Source organism: Trichosurus vulpecula, chromosome 2, assembly GCF_011100635.1.
Source record: "Trichosurus vulpecula isolate mTriVul1 chromosome 2, mTriVul1.pri, whole genome shotgun sequence".
NCBI lineage: Eukaryota > Metazoa > Chordata > Mammalia > Diprotodontia > Phalangeridae > Trichosurus > Trichosurus vulpecula.
In genome coordinates this window covers 294383078-294399859 of record NC_050574.1, presented here as the reverse complement: position 1 = coordinate 294399859, position 16782 = coordinate 294383078, and the positions used below count along the sequence as shown (strand labels likewise).

The 16782-nt window shown below is 38.7% G+C and overlaps 1 pseudogene; it reads left to right on the top strand.

The window, feature by feature from the left end:
- The first annotated feature begins 8881 nt into the window (after positions 1-8881).
- On the top strand, positions 8882-11225 carry LOC118837044 (annotated as a pseudogene).
- The last annotated feature ends 5557 nt before the right edge of the window (positions 11226-16782 follow it).

Sequence of the window (16782 nt, the reverse complement as noted above, 5' to 3'; positions counted from 1 at the left end):
GAACAGAGAGTCACAGAGGTTATGTAACTGCTGTTAACTCTGAAAATACCAAAGAGCTCACACAGGTTATCACAACCACAGTTAGCACTAAAAACAAAATGAAAATAAAATAAAACCCAAAGAGTCAACAGTGGTCATAAGCAAACAACTTTCTTTGTTCCATTGGAGGAGGGAAACTAGATACATGTGCCAGGGCCTCCTCTAAAAGGAGACCAGCTTTAGTGAGGCCAAACCTTGATACATATAGCAGTGGCTATGCAGTAAACTGTAGCCATTAAACGGTGATAGCAACAACAAGACAAGTTTAGTTCATAGCAGGGCCTCATGACTGGAACATGGTTCCTGCAGGTCTTTGTCCGAGCTCAGAGATCACCTGGGGCTGTGTGAAACAATTCTGGGATTTTGCTGTGACTGAGAACATCCAGAGGGGGAGTGCAAAGGATTATTGTTAAGCCAAATTCAGGGCAAAGCTTGCTTGCTGGGCCTTAGCTCTGGAAAACAGGATGTTTCCTAACAGTAAAAAGAGAGGGGTGGGCTTGGCATGTGGATCCTAACATCTGAAAAGCAGCTGCAGATGTGAGAATTGAGGTTAGCAGAGAAACTGGGGCAGAACAGACACGTTTTTGAGAATCAATTTGTTGTCATGTATTCATTTAGTCATGGACCATGGACCATAGCACATCAGGCCTTTCTGTTTTCTACTATCTCCCAGAGTCTGTCCATGCTCATATTCGTTGCTTCTGTGACACTATGTATTCAACTCATTCTCTGCCTGTAACAACAATCTGCTCGTTGCTACTGTAGCTGTGTAAAACCAACAACAACCAGGACACAGAAGGCCGCTAACACAGGTTCTTTTGATCGGCTTTACTAAGGAAAGCAACGTTAAGCGGTTAACAATCTTACTTTAATCCAACATACAAATATCATTCACTTAGTTCAGGAGGAAAAGCCAGCAACCTGAACTTCGGAGCAAATACAAATTACAAACTTACATTAGAAACAGACCAAATCAAAATTCACAGTTACCAGGAAAGCATCAACATCTAGCTTCACAAGCTGGGAGGCTCTTAGAGTGGCTGCCCAGAGTCCCACGCCACTCTTCCCGTGGCTGAGAGCCCCCAAACAAAACATCTGGGTTTCTTTCAAGCTGGGGGACTCTTAACAACAGCTGCCCAGAGTCCCCACATCAACACTCCTCCATGAGTGAGAGCCCCAGACAGAATGTTAACCTTTGAGCTTTTATATTGTGTTCAGGGCTCAAAGGATTCACACCTAATCAGCAAAAGGGTGTGGGCCTGGGGTTTAGCACCTAGTTAGCAAAAGGGTATGTGCCTAGAGCTTTGTACCTAGTAAGACTCAATCAATGGCACTTAATTAATTTAGCATTCTAAAACAGTAAAAAAAAAAAAAGTCCCACCTTAATTACCAATATACTGCCATCCCCTTCTCTTTTAACTTTCAGTCTTACCCAACATCAGGGTCTTTTCCAATGAGTCCTATATTCTCATTATGTAGCCAAAGTATTTAAGCTTCATCTTCAGTATTTGTCCTGCCAATGAGTAGTCTGAATTAATCTCTTTAAGTATTGATTGATTTGATCTCCTTCATGTCCAAGGGACTCTTAAAAGTCTTCTCCAGCACAACAATTCAAAAGTGTGAATTTTGTGATGCTTTCCTTATAACCCAACTCTCGCAGCTATGCATTGCCACTGGAAAAACCATAGCTTTGACTATAAGGACCTTTGTCAGCAAGGTGCTATCTTTGCTTTTTAGTATGCTATACAGATTTGCCATAGTTTCCCTTCCAAGAAGCAAAGGTCTTTTAATTTCATTGCTGCAGTTGTCATTTGCAGTGATCTTTGAGCCCAAGAATATAAAATCTGACACTGCTTCCATTTTTTTTCCTACTACTTGCCAGGAAATGATGGAAACAGTTGTCATGATCTTAGGGTTTTTTTTTTTTTAATATTAAGCTTCAAGACAGATTTTACACTCTCCTCTTTCACCCTCATTAAAAGGCTTCTTAATTCCACTTTACTTTCTGCTATTGGATGATATGTATGTATATCTGAGACTGTTGATGTTTCTCCTGGCAATCTTAATCCCAGATTTTGATTCATACAGTCTGACATTTCACATTATGTAGTCTGCATATAAGTCAAATAAATGAGATGCCAATATACAGCTTTCCTGTGCTCCTTTTCTAATCTTAAACCAATCAGTTCCATATTTGGTTCTAATTGTTGCTTCTTGACCTGAATACAGAGTCTTCAGGAGACAAGTAAGATGATTTGGTATTCCCGTTTCTTTGAGGACTTGCCACGTTTTGTTGTGAATGAAGCAAAAGTAGATGTTTTTCTGGAATGCCCTTGCTTTTACCATAATCCAGAGAATGTTAGCAATTTATTTTTTATTTTGGTTTGGGCTTTTTTTTTTGGAGGGGGGAAGGCAGGGCAATTGGGGTTAAGTGACTTGCCCAAGGTCACACAGCTAGTAAGTGTGTCAAGTGTCTGAGGCCAGATTTGAACTCAGGTCCTCCTGACTCCAGGGCCGGTGCTCTGCTCACTGCACCACCTAGCACCACCCAAATGTTAGCAATTTAGTCTCTACTTCTTCTGCCTCTTCAAAAACCAGCTTGCACTTCTAGCACTTTTCAGTTCACATATTGGTGAAGCATAGCTTGCAGAATTTTAAGTATAACCTTGCTGGTGTGTGAAAAGTGTAATTGTTTGGTAATTTGAACATTCCTTGGCCTTTTCCTTCTTTAAGATTAGGGCATAAACTAATCTTTTCCAATCCAGTGGCCACTGTTGAGTTTTCCAAATTTGCTTGGATATTGAGCACCACATTTTAACAGTATCATCTTTTAGGATTTTAAATTGCTCAGCTATAATTCCATCTGTTAGTGATGCTTCCTAAAGCCCATTTGAGTCCATTCTCCAGGTTGTCTGGCTTTAGATCAGTAACTACAACACTGTGGTTATCAATGTTGTTAAGATATTTCTTGTATAGTACTTCTGTATGTTCTTGTCACCTCTTTTTAATCACTTCTGCTTCTGTTAGGTCCCTGCCATTTTTGTCTTTTATCATGCCCATTATTGCACAAAACATTCCCTTGGTATCTCTAATTTTTTTTGAAGAAAACTCTTGTCTTTCCCATTCTATTGTTTTCTTCTATTTCTTTGCATTGCTCATTTAATAAAGTCTTATCTCTCCTTGCTAGACTCTGAAATTCTGCATTCAGTTGGGTATATCTTTCCTTTTCTTCTTCACCTTTTGCTTTCCTTCTTTCCTCTGCTATTTGTAAAGCCTCATCAGATAGCCATTTTGCTTTCTTGCTCTTCTTTTTCTTTGGGATGTTTTTGTTGCTGTCTCTTGTATGATTTTCAACCACTGTCCATGGTTCTTCAGGCACCCTATCTACCAGATCTAATCCCTTGAATCCATTCATCATTTCTACTTCATATTCATAATGGATGTTATTTAGGTCATACCTATGTGGTCTGATGATTTACCCTGCTTCATTTTGTACTCCAAGGCCAAACTTGCCTACTATTTCAATTATCTTTTGATTTCCTACTTTATCATTCCCATCCCCTATGATGAATGTGACATCTTTTTTTTAATGTTATTTCCAGAAGATGCTGTAGGTCTTCATAGAACTGATCAACTTTGGCCTCTTCAGCATCAGCAGTTAGAGCACAGGCTTGTATTAGCGCAATATTGAATGGTTTACCTTGGATTCAGACAGATGTCATTCTGTCATTTTAAATATTATACCCTGATATTGCTTTTCTCACCCTTTTGTTGACTATGGGGGCTATTCTATTTCTTCTAAGGGATTCTTGTCCACAGTAGCGTATGTAATGATCACCTGAATTAAATTCACCCATTCTCATCCATTTAAGTTCATTGACATGCAAGATGTCAATGCTTAATCTTTCTATCTCCTATTTGACCAGATCATGTTTACCATGGTTCATAAATCTGACATTCCAGGTTGCTATTCAATATTGATCTTTACAGCATTGGACTTTCCTTTCATCACCAGACACATCCACAGATAAACTTTTGGCACTTTTTGTTTTGGCACAGCTGCTTCATTTTTTCTGGAGCTACTTGTAGTTATCCTCTGCTCTTCCTCAGTAATGTGCTGGACACCTTCCTACCTGAGAGGTTCATCTTCTGGTGTCATATATTTTATTATTTTAATACTGTCCATGAGGTTTTCTCTGAAGGTTTTTTTTGGGAGTGGTTAGGTTTTCTTGGAATGGTTTGCCATTTTCTTCTCCAGTGGATCACCTTTTGTCAGAATGTTCCATTATGATCTGTCTGTCTTGGGTAATTCTGCATGACTTAGCTCATAGTTTCGTTGAGCTATGCAATCCCCTCTGCCATGATAAGGAAGGGAATTGCCTTCCCAGGAAGGGAATCATCAGCATAGTGTAGTATTACCTCATAGAAGTAGCTAGGTAGAATAGTGGATAGAGCCGGGGCCTGGGGTCAGGAAGACCTGAGTTCAAATGCTCCTCAAACTCCTAATTGCTATGTGACCTTGGGAGAATGATTAACCTTTGTTTGTCTCAGTTTCCCAAACTGTAAAATAGAAATAATAATAGCACTTAATTCCAGAGTTGTTACAAAAATCAAATGAGATAATATTTGTAAGGTGCCTAGCAAATAGTAGGCTCTATATAAATGCTGGCTATTATTATTGTTATTATCCATAAAAGAGATAAGCAATATAGGGTAAAACCAGTTTAAAGAAAGCTTCATGGGAGACTTAGCTAAGTCAAGCAATCCTGAGGTCATTGAAAGAAGAAGGACAAGAAACAAAAGATTGATGAGATTGGCAAAGATTTTTTTTAATAGCAAATTCTTTTCACCAACGAGAACAATGGTACCACCCCACTTAAGCTCTGTCAAGGTAGGAGGAAGAAAAAATAGAATTTTGTTAATTGCAAAAAAGAAAAAAAAATTAAAGAAAAAAAGGAAAACAGCAACCAAATATTTATTCTGGCCATCTCTGATATCTCATGGAATTCAGCAGTGAGTCCAAAGGCCAAAAAATCTTCAACAACAGCTCACTTCTCAGCTTCATTATGCTATTAAATCATTTGTTTCTTCATCCTTCTCTAAGTTGGCATGACTTTTTTTCTCTTCTGTCTGTAATTTTTCAACCTTTTAATAATTGGAGTCATCTTAATCTGTCCATTTTTATTTTCTAAGTTTCCAATTTGTCTCTCATTATCTTAAATCTGTTTATTCAGATTTGCTCATTTATTTTCACTATTTTTGCTCATACATTTTTATTCTATGTATCGTATTATATTAAATTATATATCCTATTAAACATTACTGCATTTAAGAATATTAACTGTGCTTTTAAAATCTTTTTTACCTTATATCTTTCCTTAAGATGTTGTATATCATATTTTGATATGCCCTTCCACTCTCTGACGTCTTGAAAGACAGAACAGGGCTTCCCTCCCCTTGATGATTTCCCTTTGATCAGAGGTGGAGAATATAACAGCTTGAAGAAGCTTTCAAAGTTTTCTGGTCTAATTCCTTCATTTAACAGAGGAGAGTAGAGACTTGATCACCTAAGGTTATAGCTAGTTGATTACATGGAAATAGAACTCAGGTCTCCAGATCCAACAAATGCACGAGTAATAAAAAGGGAAATAGAATATAACGTATGACTGGCCCTACCCTATGTCTTGAGGGTGGGGAACACTGCCTTCCAAAGCTAGGTCTAAATAGCAGTATCTCCTCTAGAATTCAAGAGCCAGTTGAGAGGAACAGAAGACACAATTTCACAATTTCCTAGTCTGATGAAAAAGAGATCAGAGTTTAGTAAGATAAGCCCTGAGTGCAGCTTGTGGGGCTCCACCCTGGAGGAAATAAACTGAAAAAAGGCAAAGAATATTTAGAGGGAAATCCACAAGGAAAGACTAAGATATCAACAAAAATGGAGTTTCTGGGAAGTTCAGTGGTTTAGACACAATCTATGGTGTCACAGCAACAAGAAATTCCTGAGTCACAGTCAGCTGCTACAAGCATCTATTTATATGAGGAATGTGTGCCCACCTCCTCTCATAGAATCATAGTTTCGGAAGTGACAGAGATATTAGAGGTTATCTAATCCAGCTAGGCGGCACAGTATATAGAGTGCCAGGCCTGAAGTCAGGAAGACTTATCTTCCTGAGTTCAATCTGGCTTCAGATGCTTCCTAGCTGTATGACCTTGGGCAAGTCACTTAACCCTGTTTGTGTCACCTGTAAAATGAACTGGAGAAGGAAATGGCAAACCACTCCAGTATCTTTGCCAAGAAAACTCCAGATGGGGTCACAAAGCATCAAATATGACTGAAAAAAAAGACTGAACAACAACTGAAGCCCACTAAAACCAGGATTTGACCTAAGACCTCTGACTTCAAATTTAGCACACTTTCCACTGCATTAAAAGTTTCTGGACCCTCTTGTTTGTTCTTGCTCAGCCTTGCTGTATGATAACCAGGCCTAATACAACCCCTTCTCCTTGAGGACAGGAACTGTCTTATGCCTCATATCCTCAGGGTTTAGCAGAGTGACTGACACATAGTAGACACTAAATAAATGTTTATTTAAAGTTGACTATTGGAAACATCCGGGCTTACAGGTTTTGGTTTGGTGGGATAAGCTTTGTTTCATAAACTCCAAAGCTTGTCCATAGCCTCCTAGGTTATTTTCTTGGTCTGTAGCTCTCCCAGTTCCTAGGCCTCTGAGAGCCCAAATTTGCTTCTTCCCAGGAAAAGCCATGGACATGACAAATGTAGGCTGATTTCTAGGTATGCTGGTTGGAGGTTGGAAGCTATGGAAAGTAGTACAAATCTAACTGAAGACTACTGGTTGGTAGCTTTCAAATTACACTCTCTTCCTAGACGAGTGGTATAGTCCCATACCCATTGCCCGTTGCTGAGTACCTCTTCTCTAGGGAGTAAATTCATGAGTACCATTCAAAGAAGCAGTGCTAGATGTGATTAGACAATGGATTTCATCACTGCTTACTTTCCAGATTGATGTAAATGCCAAATGGGTTCTTGAAAAGTATAAGCCTCGACTCTGGCCTATAGTCTATGCAAGCCCACACTCCGGATCAGGGTTCTTAAACTTTTTGGTCTTATGACTCTTTTAGGATCCTAAAAATTATTGAGAACTCTCCAAAGAGTTTTCATTTAGGTAGGTTATATTTATTGATATTTACCATATTCAAAATGAAAACATTATAGTATTATCATGTAAATAGTTTTGACTCATAAACCCCTAAAATGATTTCAGGGACTCATAAGGGTCGCTGGCCCAGACTTTGAGAACCATTGCTCTACACCAACATGGACACAACATTCACAATGATGATAACAAAGGAGGGAGATGTGGTACCAAAAACAACTGACATGACAGTTAAACCATCATTTCAAGTCCCCTATTCACTCCACTCACTCTCTCCAGATGCTCTATTCATTACTACCTGTAAATATATCCAGGATATTTTATCCCTTCTCATTATCAGTCTCCTTAAATATTCTAGTAGAGATGCTGATACCATCAGCTTTCATTCTTTTCAGCTGCTTCCCATAGCCTTGATGATATGAGATACTCAGCTAAAACTCTTGCTTGCTGTGTGTATGCCAGGCACCACCTGTGTCCTCTCCACCTCTGGGCTTCACAGTTTTCTAGGCTCTACCTACTAAAATGACAGATACTGACAAACTGCTTACTCTCATTCAGCATTTGCCCTCTGGAAGGCTGTTTATAAGTCACACTGGGTGGCATCCAATTCTCCCAGCTAATAACTGTTTACTATGACAAATGTTGGAGGAGATGTGGGGAAAAAAATGAGACTTTAATACATTGTTGGTGGAGTTGTGAACTGATTCAGCCATTCTGTAGAGCAATTTGAAATTATGCTCCAAAGCTGTGCATACCCTTTCACCTAGCAATGCCACTACTAGGTCTGTAGCCCAAAAGAGATAAAAAAAAGGAAAAGGACATATATGTACAAAGATATTTATAGCAGCTCTTTTCTGGAGGTAAAGAATTAGAAATTTAGGGGAAGCCCATCAATTGGGGAATGGCTGAACAAGTTGTGATATGTGATTATGATGAAATACTATTGTACTATAAGAAATGACGAGCAGAATGCTTTCAGAAAAACCTGGAAAGACTTGTATGGGCTGATGCAAAGTAAAATGTACTGTGTACAAAGTAACAGCAATATTGTAAGATGATCAGCTGTGAATGACTTGGCTATTCTCAGCAATACAATGATCCAAGACTCTGAAGGACTTATGATGAAAAATGCTAACCATCCCTGGAGAAAGAACTGATATAGTGTCTGCAAACAATTGAAGCATACTTTTTTCACTTCATTTTTCTTGAGTTTTTTTTGTCTATGTTTTCTTTCACAACATGACTATTATGGATATGTTTTACATGACTACACATGTATAACCTATATGGAATTGCTTGCCTTCTCAAGGTGGGGGTCAGGGGAGAGGAGGGGAGAGAATTTGGAACTCAAAGTTTTAAAAATGAATGTTAAAAATTGTTTTTACATGTAACTGGGGAAAAATAAAATACTAAATAAAAGCTTAAAAATAAACTAGTGTTGGGAAGGAAAAAAATAACTGTTTACCACTGGAACTATAATTTGGGAGTGGGATTAGGGAAGAAATAAGGAATTGTGTGAAATAGGGTATTGCAGATATAGCAGTGTACAGTGACTTTATATGGTAAAATTCAGCCTTGTCTAATAAATCCAATCAATTGTCTTGGGGATGGGTCATGTAACACCTTAATTGGTACTTGAGGGAACATTTTTCAAAGTATTGAGAATAATGTGCAATGGAGAGGTAAGCCTTATATGGAAAGGCAGTTAATAGTACAGAACAGGAACAGCTAGATGGATAGAGTGCCTGGCCTGAAGTTAGGAATACTCATTTTCCTGAGATCCTGAGTTCAAATGTGACCTCAAACACTTATTAGCTGTGTGACCCTGAACAAGTCACTTAATGCTTCCTCATCTGTAAAATGAGCTGGAGAAGGAAATGATTCCAGTATCACTTGCCAAGAAAACCCTAAATGGAGTCACAAAAATTGGAAACTACTGAACAACAATTGTGCAGAACAGTGTGAAGTTAATTGGGGATTCTCATAGAGGTGAAGTGATTAAGGAGTCTGTGTAGAATAAAGAATTACTCAGAGGAGTTGTTGGAGTGACCTTAGCAACAATGAATGGGGCTGCTGCAAGGAATGAAGTGGGATATTTTTGTCAGGGTGTCAATGGCTACTAGAATTGTATAGCTATCTCTAGGGCTGGGGGTGGGGGAAAGAAAAAAAGAAATTTACACAATAACTTTATTATATTTTAATATATTTTAAAATATTTACATTTATATTATACTTTAACATTTTATTATATTTTTAAAATAACTTTGTTATATATTTAAACAAATTCTGTACATAATAGATTTATAGTTTCATGTGCAATTATCTTTTCTATTCTATTTTGTTATGGAAATGCTTGTTTTATTTCATAAATTAAAAATAAAAAAATTTTTAAAATTGTAGGTAGTATTCTCAGCAGTGCAATGACCGAAAACAGTTTCAAAGGACTCGTGATGAAAAATTCTATCCTTCTCCAGAGAAAGAACTGATGGAATCTGAATGCAGATCAAAGAATACTTTTAAAACTTTCAAGAAATCTTTCCCAGAAAATTGGGGCACCAATGCATTATTAGTGGAGTTGTGAATTGATGCAAACATTTTTGAAAGCAATTTGGAACTATATCCAAAGGGCAATCAAGCTGTGCATACTCTTTGATCCGTAATACCACTACTAGGTCTATATCCCAAAGAAATCATTAAAAAGGGGAAAGGAACTACATGTACAAAAATATTTATAGCAACTCTTTTTATGGTGGCAAAGAATTGGAAACTGAAGGGGTGCCCATCAATTGGGGAATGGCTGAACAAGGTGTGGTATATGATTATAATGGAATACTATGTGCTATAAGAAATGATGAGCAAGATAATTTCAGAAAAACCTGGAAAGACTTACATGAACTGATACTGAGTGAAATGAGCAGAACTAGGAGAACATTGTGTACAGTAACAGTAACACTGTGCAGTGATCAACTATGATTGACTTAGCTGTTCTCAGCAATACAATTATCTAAGACAATTCCAAAAAACTCATGATGGAAAATGCCGTCCACATCTAGAGAAAGAACTGATGGAGTCTGAATGAAAATCTATTTTCACTTTTCTTTTTTCATGGTTTTCTTCTTCTATTCTATTTCTTCTTTTACAACGTGACTGATGTGGAAATACGGTTTACATGATTGCACATGTATAACCTACATCAGATTGTTTGCTCTCTTGGGGATGGGGGAGGGGAGGGAGGAAGGAAGAAAAATTCGGAACTCAAAATCTTTCAAAAAATGAATGTTGAAAATTGTCTTTACATGCAATTGGAAAAAATAAAATACTATTAAAGGGAAAAAAAGACCTTTCCTAGTCTCCTGCAACCCTCCAAGTACCTTCCATCTGAGATTACATCAAATTTACGGTGTATATATCTTGTATGTATATAGGGGCTGCAGGAGGTCAAGGGCTTCCAGGTAACCTTGGTGGGTAAGGGTGACCTGTACAACTGGGAAGTAGTCATCTTTGCCTCCCCCCAACACCTACTATGAGCACAGCTACTTCAAGGCCTGCCTCAAGTTTCCCATTGATTATCCCAACTCCCCTCCAGCTTTCTGGTTTCTCACAAAAAAAATGTATTTATGAACCTGAGGATGTTGGCATTTCAATCTTTCACCTTCCAGTAGATGATCCCCAGAATGGAGAGCTTTCCTCTGAATGATGAAACCATACTCAAAACATCAGGACCATTCTCCTGGGTGTGATCTCCTTCCCCAGTGAATTTAATACCTTTTCACCAACCTATGTGCATGCTGTATGATATATAGGAATTAGAAAGACAGCAAAGGGAAGGACCTGTAATATATAGACATTATCCAGATGCAGGTCCCAAAGACCAAGGTAGATGCAGAATGGGATGGGCTAAAGAGGCCCACAACATTGGCTGAATACTGGGTCAAGACCAAGGTCCCTACATCAAATGAAGGCTCAGACTTCTCAAACAGTGAGATGGAGGAGAAAGCTGAGACCTGCTGACACCACCTTCCCTGAGCCCCCCAGGGCCTGAAGTAAACTTACAAAATTTTACCTTAGTAGAGGAAACCAGAGACCCATTTGAAAATGAACTGAACACAGGTCTGAGGTCAATTTCACTAACAACTTCAAGATCATTGGGAGGGGCTATGGTAATCCTGCTGGTTTTTATACAGGCTCCTAGGCACAGAAGCCTACTTTACTGAATCTTATAAAGCAAATTGATATTGGATCATTCCTGACCCAGGACTGTCAGAGGTCCTGGTAACTGTGTGCAGAACTGAAGACTGCACCTTGTGATCTGTAGTGAATCTGTCACAATATATCCCAATCAATTTTTTCCCAGGCATAAAGAGCTAGGAGTAAATTTTATAGGAGCTTGCTGTAAACCAATCCCCCTCTGGGGTGAAGATTGTGATAGTGTAAAGGGCAGCCAGCTAACTGACTATAGGTGTCAATCTGGCAATTGTCAGATCAGGTGTAGACATCTTGGTGGTTGGCTAGCCACAAGGTTCTTTAGGGGTAGGAGTTGATTGTGGTGGTACCTGGCCAGAACAAAGTCATATAGTAGTCTAACTTTCAGAACAAAACATCAGCCTTTGGGTTCCCATTTTGTGGGCCATAGGAAAAGATGAAACAAAAATGATTGAAAAGTAGGTCCTGCTTCTTTGCTTGGTTGCATTTACAGGTGGCTTTTAGGTGTTTAAAGCTTTTCTGGTCTATCATTTGCATACGACTGGGGTTTTCAGATCTTGTAGAAATGGGGTATCTAGGTCATGTAAATTACCTAAACTGAATTCTCTCATCTAAATGCTATAATTTTGTTTTTCTGAGGCTAATTTTTGTAAGATGTTGGCATAGGGCTCTAGTAGGTTGAATGAAAATTTGAGAAAGGATAGCCTAGCTCATGATATTGGAAATATCAATCTCCATGACAAAGGGTCTGTGAGAGTCTGGGAAAGTATCACAGGAAGGCATTTTTATATCTCGTGTCCAGTGAAACGTCCTGGGATATTTTGGTAGGTACACCAAGGACATTGTTGTTTTGGATGAATCAGCAATAATATCCTGTAAAACCTAGACTGTAGATATGGAGATTATGCTATAGATATTTTACTACTACGGTTGAACCCAATTATATAAGAGAGAATCTACCTTCTACAGACCCATTTTTTATCCTCTACTGTTCTATAAGATATTTCAAGATGTTCAACTTTTGCTTTTTGAAATTAATATCTTTTGATTTTGGTGTTTGACTCATGCCGATATGAGTGCTTGAGGGCTGTGTGAACAATTTGGGCCTGCTAAATGGAATCTTTAGAGTAAGTGAAAATGTTATCAAAGTAAACTACCACTTTGTGGATCAACAGATTTTGAAAAACAAAGTTCATAAATTGTTGTAACATTTTTAGGAGGATTTTCAGTCTGACTGACTGGATGGTATGCTACATTAGCCAAACTGAGTTGAGAGGGCTATTTTCTACCCATCTACCTCCAGAATCCAATCCAGACCACAGGTTACCTACAGATGATCCAACTTGATACAGGACATCTTTGGCTGATTTGTCCAGCAGATCAAATATTACTATTGGGCAACAATAGCAGCATACCATAATAACATTCAGGGAATGACAGTTGTAACAAAGGCTTAAGTTTCCACTCTTCATGTGTACAAACAAGACTGGCCTGCAAGGAGTAGGGAGTCAATGGCTTGATGAACCCCTTGCATTGTTCTATTTCCAAGAGCACATGGAAAAAGGCCTAAATTTCCACTATCTGGGAATAGATTTGACCTGTTGCATTGAGTATATGCTAAACAAAGTGATGGTACATCTTTCTCTTCTGCTTTGCAGAAATCTCTAAAATCTTGTTATGGCAGTGGAGTATGGGAATGAGGGAGGAGAGAATTCTGAATCTGCATTTCCTGAACCATGCAGAATCTATGGTAACTAATCGTGCACAAGGCCATGGAGTGACCCCTAGGCCTGGAACACACCTGGTCAAATACTGAGCCAAGCTTCAACCTAGGTATACTAGGAAGATGTTAACAATTTTTATAAGGGCTAATTCATTTGGAACAGTATTGGCAAGTCCTCTTAACAATTAATCCTCATTCTTACTTATTCTAAGATAAGCTCTGAGATCCTGGATCCTGAAGGAACTGGTAAATTCAGTTACCTTCCCTTACTCTTATTGTAGTTTGAACTTGGTGGTTAAAAACTTCTCTCAAAGGGTCCCTTAAGACCTACCAGAATTCCTGAAGGAAAAAAAAATCTTCCCAGGAGCTCAGTGAGGGTTTGTTCATCATGAGATAAATGGTCTCCTGTTAGACAGAATCAAAAATGGCCTCTTGGAAGAGGTGGCATTTGTGCTGAGCCTTGAAGGGAATTAGGGTTTCCAAGAGGAGCTGGTGAGGAAAGAGATCTTTCTAGGCTTGAAAGGACAATTTGTGTAAAAGAAGGGGTTTAGGAATTGGATTATCAGGGCCAGGTTGGTTAGAATATAGAGTGTATAAGGGAAAATAATATGTAATCAGCCTGGAAAGATAAAGTGATGCCAGATTCTGAAGGGCACACACACACACACACACACACACACACACACACACTACTTGTTCAGAGGGAGTGTATAGAAAAAAGAGCTCTGGGGTACATCCAAGCGCAAGGGGTTGGCTATGAATAATAAACCTGCAAAGGAAACCAAAAAGGATTAGGTAGTCAAGTAGGAAGTAAAACACTATAGACCAATGTCATGAAAACTGAGATAGGAGAGAAAATCCAGAAGGGCATGGTCAATAGGGTTAAATGTTGTAAAAAGAAGGATGAAGACTTAGTAAAATCCATTGGGTTTAGCAATAAAGAAATCACTGTCAACCTTCAAGAGAGTAGATTCAGCCGTGTCCCAAACCACAGGAGTAAAGCTACCCCAAAGGGAGCTGCCCCAGAATTTTAACCTTTCCTTTCCAAGACTGAGCAGAACTGGTGGTAGATATCTAGTTCAGTTATAATCAGCTTTGGAGATTAAGGGGATCAGAGAGCAGAATTTAAGATTAGCAAAGGTATAATAGGTAAAATGCCATCAGGAGGAAAAATCAGATATATGGGATGAAAGTAATCAGGGGCAAAATCTCCGTGTGAAAACTGTGATGGAAGCATAAATTATGTTTCTGAAAAGCTAATTGAATGAGATATAGAGGAGATTCATGGGGTTTACAGCCATCCTCTGGAAAGACACTTTGCTTGACACATTACATTGACCAGGTCAGCAATAACATCTATTTCTACCTTAATATTTGGTTATTTTTATCTTCGCCCCTCTCCTTTTATTGCTTAATGTACAAGCTATTTCTTACATGCCTAAGAGAGGTTACAAAGTACTATGGGAAGTCTGAGGCAGAAGAGATCCTGGAGTGGTGAAGGAAAGGAGAGTTGAGACTTCTTGGAAAAGGCAGCATTTCAATTGTGTCTTGAATGGGAAGGACGACATCAGACTGAAATCTGGGAGTGTCATTTCATTCAAAAATGTAAAATATACAGAGGAGAATAGTACAAGTTGTAGTACCAGAAAATGGAGGGCCTTGAATGCCAATTAGGAAAGTCTTTCTAGGAAATACCTCTGTCAAATTTTCCAAGCAAATTTCTTGCATGATTCCTTTTTATTCCTCTTTTTTTCTTTTTTTCTCTTTCTTTTTCTTTCTTCTCTCTACTGTCAGCATGTACAGCTAAATAAGCACTTGATTAATCCTAAATGTGTACAGAATGATTCAAATTATTTGACTTCATAGTTAATTCTTATTTATTTCTGGCCCCATTATCCTTTTTCTGAAATCTTCTCTTAGTATCATATCCTTCTTTAATGCTTTTTGTACTAAAATATATCTAGTTTCCCTTCTCTCAAAAATATACAAATTTCAAGTCTAGTTTCCTGTACTTGTGGGGATTTGTACATCGTTAAGTTCTGCTTCCTCCTCATTTGTATGAGAGCTTTTTTTCCCTCTTTGACTCTTCATTTTTACCTCTTCCCTTTATTTCAGGCCCAGTGTTATTCTTCTGCCTGTCTCATTCTGGTTCCATCTACACTGAGCCTGTCAGTCTTGTTTTCTCTTTCCTTCCATTATCTTTTCCTAGTATTTCCCCAGCCTGTGCCTTTCCTTCTCTGTCACTCCAACAAAACTTTCTTTCAAAAGTGATTCCTTTCCTCTGCAGAAACCCACATTTCCCTGCTGCCCTCTTGCTGCATCTTTTTTTAATCCCAACTTTATCCTTTTTTCCCCTTCTTCCTTTATCTCAGTACTACTTGAGATAAAAATTCCTTATTTTCTCTCATCTCTTTCAGAAGACTTCCACATTAAAGAACCCTGGGTAGTTGAGCTGTGAGGGTGGAAAGAGCACTGAATTTGGAGTCGGAAGATCTAAGTTCGAATTCTGGCTATGCTGTTTAGTACCTTGTGACCTTGAACAAGTCCTCTCTTAGCTCCACATTACTCATTTGTGAAATGAGGGAATTGAACTGGGATGGCCTGTGAAGTAGGTCTCTTTTAGCTCTAAATTCTATGAAAAATCCGAGTTGCTGTCAGCAGCCTCTTTTCTACTCTGAGGCTGCCTGCAGCCATTAGATATAAAAAGGGAAGGCTAGAACTTCCGGTCCAGTGTTCATTAGACTTTGGCCCGTTATACCACCATTGTAGAGTTGGCTCGTTGGGGAGGAGGCAAAGAAAAAGACTAAGTGAAATCCTTCATGTCGAAGCAATGTAGATTTGGGAAGTCTACTGTTCCTGGAAGCTTTCATCCTGTGTTTCTGTAATCTCCTAGGTTTCATGTGTTCCCACACAAGTCTTCTACACTGGCACTGCCATGACCTGACTGTGAGTTTCTGTTCACCAGAAGTACTCAGTCACAGGCTGGATCACTACCTGTCATAGGGATAGCATAGAAAAGTTTCCAACATGAAAATGAAGAGAAGCAGTATGTTGCAAGGAAATGAGCAAACCAAGGATGAGGGAGAGGACCTGAATTCAAAACCCACTCTGATACTTGTTGCTTGTGGGGTCCTCAGCCAATCACAACCTCCTTAGGCATCTGTTTCCTCATCTATAAAATGATGGGGTTGGCCTAGAGGGCCTCTGAGGTTCCTTCTAGCTCTAGATTTATGATCCTATGAGGTTGGGCTATATGACCTCTAGGGTGCTTTCCAACTTTAATATTCTAAAGTTGTTCCTCCTTTCAAAGGAGAAGTGGGGGACTCTGCACACAGAATGTTGCACAGGCTGACAGGAAAGGTTGATGCATTGTTTGGTTTTGCTTAATTGTTTTTTTTCTCCGTTTGTTACAAGGGAGGGTTCGATGGTCAGGAGGGTGGGTGAAGTGGATTAAGGGAAGAATATAAACTAATAATGATGATGCCAAAATAGTAGCTAATATTTATTTAGTACTTACTATCTGCCAGGCACTGTACTAAGTACCTTATCATTATTATGTCATTTGATCCTCACAACAACCTTGAGACGTAGTTGCTATTATTATTTTATAAATGTGGAAACTGAGGCTAAGTGCTTAAGTGA